Below are 8,075 nucleotides of genomic sequence, written 5' to 3'. Positions count from 1 at the left end.
AAGGGGAACACACTTTTAGTATAGGGTAAAATTAGTATAAACAGAAAATGCCCACGACGGCTGGCACAGCTGATGTATGGTATGTGTTACAAACAGCTGTTGGAATTGACGAATAAATCACTTGGTATCTCAAATGTAACAGGTGTTGTAGACAGTTCAATATACAAGACTATACTGTAGAAGCTGTCTGTGCCGTTGTAAATAATATATATTGCAATATGGCCATTACAAAACTTCATTTCTTCCATAAAACATACTCTGGTTAAGTGATTTCAAGCAATAAAATAATAATTTATATTATATAATATGATAAATATTTATTTGTTATAAATATACTAGCTGACCCGGCGAACTTCGTATCGCCTAAGTTATAGGTTTCCCCTAAGACAGACCGATGGAAAGAAAGTACCGTTACGTTTAATTTTCAAGATGATCTCGTTCGCATCGCTCAATCACGTCCTGGTTGAAGTTCGTTCGCTACGCTCACTCACCTTTGGGTTGGAGCTCGTTCGCTACGCTCACTCACCTTTAGGTTGGAGCTCGTTCGCTGCGCTCACTTGCCTTCAGGTTAGCTCGTTCGCTACGCTCACTCGCCTCTCTCGTTCGCATCGCTCAATCACGTCCTGGTTGAAGATCGTTCGCTACGCTCACTCACCTTTGGGTTGGAGCTCGTTCGCTACGCTCACTCGCCTCCAGGTTGAAGTTCGTTCGCTACGCTCACTCACCTTTTGGTTGCAAATTAGCTGTTGTCATAAATGTAAAAGAAATAATAGTGCTGCACCCTGTTGGTAATCCTTGTAACTTTAATGCTATTGAACATCATAGAACAGAACCAACTTGTTTAATTGAAACAGCTGTTAAGATTCATTAATTCCATTTCTCATAAGGTTAACATGGGAAACTCCAGAGCCTCTGGGGCGGAGCCCTTTTAAGAATTTCGAAACGGGAAATAGTTTACGTCCGATTCGCATACCTACAGAATTTACACACCACATTTCATAACGATCGGTGAAGTCGTTCCGGAGGAGTTTGCAGACAAACACTGTGACACGAGAATTTTATATATTAGAAAGATGTTGTTGTATTTAAGAAAATAATTAATACTTCGTATACAATATTAACATTTTTTTACATATGGTATTCAATATATCCTACGACGGGACAAACAATACAATTTAAAAAAAGAATAATAAATCGGATATATTTACATGGAATTAGGGAGATTTTAATAAAAGCCCTACTTTGATATCAAAAGAAAAGTATCCTCTACTGAATACGAATGAGTTTTGATATTCGAGGTTTACTGGCGCACCGCTTCCTGTTTTATTACCTGTATTAAACTTTTTCCTCCCCCTGCAAAGTAAACTGACTCCTAGGTAATAATTAAAAATTAAATTTCATGTAAATATATACAGGGTGTTCATTTGAAAACTTTCCATATCTGTTGTGTGCAAAGGTAAGGCTTTTAACACTTGTTCGTTCTCATTTCCCCCTAATTTGGACATGCCAAATCCAATAAAATTATTTTCAATTTTGAAAAATGCCCCAAAAGGGCCCAATTTGGGGGGTAGGGGTGCTTTTTGAGAAATTTTCAAATGTAAACATGGGTTGTGTGATACATCAATTTAAAGGTCTAATCACCCCGATCATTTTGGTGCAAAAAAAGTTTAATTATCTTTAACCGTATTTACAGGGTGGGTCAAAACGTTTTAAAAAAGGACTTTGAAGTTAAGTACCGTATTACCCTAAATACTGAACGGAACAGCGCCAAATTTCTTTCCAAGCTTATTCTTGAGCTACTCTTTAAGATAACTTTTAGTAAGGGCATTTTCCATGTTATTTTCTAATCAAAAAAAAATCTCAAATTTTAAGAATAAAAGAAAGCTGAAAACTCAAAATTCTTAAATAGCAAGGTATGACAAATTTCATACCACGTGAAAGGTCCTTTTTTAACAAACATTTTACGTATTTAAGTTTTCTTTCTATCTCTTACCGTTTAAAAATTGCAGTGGAAAAACATAATTTTCTATGGTAAAATTATAACTAGTTTTCTAATAAAACACATTGCACTTTGTACAACGATGTAGTAGGATTCATAACAAATTGATCGACTACTTTAACGTGTGTCAGAATTCATCTTGGACTCTTCATCCTGTTCTTTTCTCATTGGTAACTGAGCCAGTTTCAGAAAACTTCCTAACTAAATCATTTACAGCCATATGACTCAAGGTTATACCTGGATATCTATTGTTAAACACTTTGCAGTTATCCTGGAACACTTTTGTTATGACCAATAAGTAAAAATAAAGTCTATTTTTTTAAGTTTACACCATATTTGATTAGGTACTACAGAAAATGGTACTTTTGAAATTAGTACTACCATTGACTAGTCAATGGTACAACAGAAAGCGGCCCACGCTTGGGTTTTTCTCATCAGCTATAAAACTTGTTTTTCACAAAGTAAAACGTAATGACTTGTTTGCCTATCTGCCTAAAAATAATTATGAATTGTTTCCTTCAGTTATTGCACCATTTAATGTGTCTAGAGACGAATTTTGGCTGTTTTATTAGAAAACTAGTTACAATTTTACCATAGAAAATTATGTTTCTCTACTGCAATTTTTAAACGGTAAGAGATAGAAAGAAAACTTAAATACGTAAAATGTTTGTTAAAAAAGGACCTTTCACGTGGTATGAAATTTGTCATACCTTGCTATTTAAGAATTTTGAGTTTTCAGCTTTCTTTTATTCTTAAAATTTGAGATTTTTTTTTTTATTAGAAAATAACATGGAAAATGCCCTTACTACAAGTTATCTTAAAGAGTAGCTCAAAAATAAGCTTGGAAAGAAATTTGGCGCTGTTCCGTTCAGTATTTAGGGTAATACGGTACTTAACTTCAAAGTCCTTTTTTAAAACGTTTTGACCCACCCTGTAAATACAGTTAAAGATAATTAATCTTTTTTTGCACCAAAATGATCGGGGTGATTAGACCTTTAAATTGATGTATCACACAACCCATGTTTACATTTGAAAATTTCTCAAAAAGCACCCCTACCCCCCAAATTGGGCCCTTTTGGGGCATTTTTCAAAATTGAAAATAATTTTATTGGATTTGGCATGTCCAAATTAGGGGGAATTGAGGACAAACAAGTGTTAAAAGCCTTACCTTTGCACACAACAGATATGGAAAGTTTTCAAATGAACACCCTGTATATTATCTTTGATAATATTCAACTGTTTTATAACCTCATTTCCACTAAAACGTGTTTACGAAAATAAAGGTATAATATTTTAGTAAAGAATTGGATTACAGAACCGCATCATCAAAATATTTATTAGTAGTGAACACTTAAATCAAGTTAGAATTCTTTTTAAATCCACACTAAACATCTAACAACAAAGCTTTGCCTGAAAAATATATAAAATGCCTGACCAAAATGTGTGTGCGATTTGTCACATTGTCACATCAAACTATAGTTTCATTTATCAGAGAATGATTTTACGCCAACCTGAAGTATCAAACTAAGTGGCACCAAGACAGCAAAGTTTAGCTAGTTGGAAGTTAGTTCAGAATTCAAAACTAAAGTCTCCATCACAGCAATTGCCCACAAACCTTAGTTTCCCTAGAATAAGGTAGCATAATCAAATAAAATACTGTAAGGGCTGGGCTGGTAGCATTAGCACGAGACTTCTAGCATGGAGGACCGAGTTCAAATCTTCCCAAACCCATATGAGAAATCTGTTACCCGGAGGTTTACACCCGCTGTTAACTTAATACGCTGCAGATGCACCATTTAACTTATTAATTGTTACTATGAAATAGTTTATTTATACAGACTATTGTTGTGTTAAAACAAACAGTAACTTTGAGCTAATTAGAATCGACATAAAAAGTTATTTAAACACTCAACAGTAAAAGTAACAAGACCCACGATGTACACCTCATTTGTTTATCAAAGCTTTATAGTAATTAACGCAGCCACTTGAAACACTTTTTATTACATTTTCTTTTTATATCAACTGTGTTATGTCAACTGTTTTGTGTTGGCGTTCAAAGATTTTTTTACACGATCGGTGGATGGAAAATAATGGAACAAGAATATTTTTGTTTTATAAATGTTACCATATCTACTTATTATGACAACAGAATAAAACCATGGATAATGTTTGATTTTGATCTCTGAAATATACTATTGATGTTGTAATAATAATGTGTAATTACCAATTTAAATTTATCGTGATTATAGTCCTAACTTTATATGTTTCTGATGTAAAAATTAGCTAATCTATATCACAGAACTGTGTTGTATTGAGCATGATTTTGCTTACGTCAACAATTGGTATTTAAACGCAGGATACAAACCGTAATAGGGACAGTGACAATATCCAATCTCTTTACCAAAATTCACCACATTTCAATGTTTTCAATAAATGTGTCTACTTGCAAACTCTTATCCTAGAAAGGTATACGAATTGTGGACAAATTCGCTTTACATAGGTACATTGAGATAAAAATACAAATATCCGTTCCTACATATTGTCCATACAGCTCAAAGTAATATTTTATCTCTGGTTTTAGAACACATTTATGATAAAACTTACAGTTCAGGAGATATGGTCACTGTCAAAACTGGTGAACAAAGTATAAGAGACAATGGTAATACGGGATTGGAAAACTAAGGGAAACCAACGATGAAATAAAACTGAACGGACAGGTTTTGTAGGTTCTCCCAAAGTTTTAATGTTGTTACAAGTTTGGGCCACGGCTCGGACTCATGTAGAGATGAGGAATGTTTAAGCTATAATACTTTGTTGAAAAATTGGGACTTACAATCTTTGATGTAAAGTTAAAATTAGATTGGCATAAGGAATGGGTGCATTATGTTTAAATGGTTGTAGTAAGAAAGAAAATAATAGTTTTTATATTGCTTCATCATAGTTTTATATTTTTATTACTTTTTATCATATCCTTTTTGATCCTATCATATCCTGATGCACAATGTATATCGCATCAGTGATAAAACTCAAATTAAATTCAATTAATTATATTAAAAGGTTAGTACGTATTGCATTTTAAATAGGTACTTATTCTAAATTGTATTTTTATTGCATATTACACACTCGTTAACTTAAAGTTTTTGCATATTCCATAGTTGCACCATGTTATATTTGTATTATGATAAAATTTGTTTAATCAAATAGGTTTGAATATAACCGACAGTTGACCCATAGAAACTAAAATTTTGATTTCGTTTTGTTTCACAAAGATAATCTAGATTGACTTATGACCTAAACTTTATCATATTTTTGAAAATGAAAGCTAGTACTGCGTTTAACTCTAGATAAGTTCTTAAGAAGTGTATTTTAAATTGTTCTAAAAAATCAATTTGCAAGCGTAGAGTTGGATATCCTAACAATATATTTTAGGAATGAATTTTTAGGCAGATTGAAAATCTAGTGTCCAAAACCTTCTTATTTAGTTTAAACACTAAAACTAAGTTAGAAACTACTATACTTTGGTATTTCTAGCTACTAAAAATGAACCATTTCATTGTTCATGAAGGTTCAGGCTTCACAAGGAAGTTAAACTAACCAAAGTACTAAACTGAGCAACACCAAAACAGCAAAGTTCAGCAAGTCCAAACTTAGTTCAGATATCAATGGCAAAGTCTCAATCACAGACTGGTCACAAAGCTCAAGTTATTCTTGGTAAGTTCTAGTTCAGCATAAAATAAACTACTGGTTCGTTTTTGTTACACACTTTATGTCGTTATCAATAAGTATTTGGGATTTGTACGATTCAAACAGTTTAATCGTTATTCATTTGTTAATTTCGAAGAAATAGACTGATGTTTTAGGTAACACTTATTTTAAAATCTTAATATTGGTGTTTAAAATCAAAGCCCAGTACTATTTGTTCCGCTTCGTTGGTCTGAATGTTATTTTGACTCACTAAGTAACTTGCTACTGGGCCTATACTTAACTTATAACAAACTAATACTGTAGATTTTTCCACTGGTGGTAAGTTTCTCTCGCTAAAATTTCTACAATAAGCAGGAATGAAGATTTTTTATTGTATAGTTTTAGCTGTTTAGCTTATTTTTGTACTCGTTGAACTAGAAAGACTCATAGCAGTTAGGTTTAAGATCAATCTATTTGTACCATATATATTAATACCTTTAATCCAGGTATTTGTTTCTTATCTAGAAAAAAACTACATTTGTTTCTTAAAACAGTGATGGAATTTATTCGACACAAACTGAACAAGAAATATTCAAAATTAATTATATCAAACAGTGTTATAAATATAGTTATAAATTATATAACTACGATTAACATGAGAAACTGTATGCTTTACTGTAAGAAATTAAAGCATTTATTCCTTAGATGATTACCACTTTCATAATTAGTTCAACTTATCAGCGAAGTAATCAGGGGGATTAACTGGATTAACTAAGTTATAAAGATGAGTAATCCTCAATATAATGGTTGGATCTAATTCATCAGAGCGGTCTGAAGGCATCGTTATGAAAAGATTTTCATCAGTAAATTCGTCATATCAAAGCTAGTTTTGTAATCATTGACTTTGTGTGACGAATACAGAATCGAAAAAAGAAGGTATTACATGAGAAATAAGTTTTTTATCGTTGATGATATAAATGAGTGTTTTACATTACTTGTAAAGAAAACTTTTAAGCTATTTCACATTCATACATAGTATCTCAAATGTTATAGATTTTCCTCCTGAAAATTAACTTTACTTCAATTAAATTTAAATTTAACATGCTTTAGACTAATGCTAGTTTGTCTTTTATAAAGAAATGTTATTTGATTGGTAGAGGAAATAAATTCAGTAGCTTCACTAATTTTAGTGAGTTAAAACATAAAACTTAACAAGGATACTATTTTGAGAACATTTATCAATTATATTCGTTTAAATTCCACGTAGAAGTAACTCCATAAAAATTTGACTGAAACATTTAACCTGGAAAGTAACGAGATCCATTAACACAATGTAAAAATTATTTGTCCATCAAAAGTGTTACACAAATCATCTCATAGCAGCACTTAAAATGGGGTTTGCCTCATTCACTTTTCAAACGATAACTGCTATTTATTATTTTTGAAACTAATTAATTCATCGTTTGTGTTTCGCCAATATTGCATTTAGGCAAAATCGATTTGATTTAAATACCTAAAAACAATTACCATGCACGAATTTAATTATTATATTATTTTTACTTCTACAATTTAAAATCCTGAAAGAGCTTAGAAGGGGCAAAGGAATGAGTGATAGTTGAACAAATGATTGGGTCTGATTGGTTTACTATATATTTTTTACTGCACCCATCGTTAGTACAACTAATTCATTGAACAAATATTTCGTACATAATTAGCTCTTTAATTTAGCTAATATAGATTTTCCATTATTTTGTTGACAATAATGAATTTATTCGGGATTATAATTTTCAATTCATCTCTATTCGTTTTTCCCAATCTTATTAGTTATAATGGTTTATTCAGTTGAAATACGAACGCAATAACGATAACATGAGCAAACAGTTAGTGTGGGGTCGTTTACAAAACTAGGAATGGCATAGTAACATTTTTAAAGAGCATTTAATTACTTGCGTAACGTGTTTGGCGGAGAACTTAAAACTATATTAACAGTTTGTAATTTGTTCATTCGAAATATTTAGAATATGTTGTTTTTAGCTATACTTAGTTTAAACTCTTGATAAATATTTAGTTAAGGGGATTAGGTTTAAACAATTTTCTAAGAAAAGTCTTCAAAAATGTATGGAAAGATATTGTTACTTCGTAGCGGGATGTCAAGTTTATTTTTACTAAAGAAACTAATTTATTAAAGAGTCTTATTAGCAATTGGTATTATACATCTCCAAGGAAATTAATGTGACTAATGTATTCTCAAAATTGATGCAAGCCTAATTGAAAATCTTTTCGCTGAAAAATCAAAATGATTTAGTATATTCATGGAGAAATATAGAACCATGCGAGTGTAGTGATACTCCGACTTTTTCATCTTTTTCAGATGCTTTAATAAATTATATAA

Source organism: Macrosteles quadrilineatus, unplaced genomic scaffold (genome assembly GCF_028750875.1).
Source record: "Macrosteles quadrilineatus isolate MER2022 unplaced genomic scaffold, UCM_ALF_1.0 Scaffold_8__2_contigs__length_117827958, whole genome shotgun sequence".
NCBI classification, from domain to species: Eukaryota; Metazoa; Arthropoda; class Insecta; order Hemiptera; family Cicadellidae; genus Macrosteles; species Macrosteles quadrilineatus.
Note: the sequence above shows the minus strand (reverse complement) of the source record.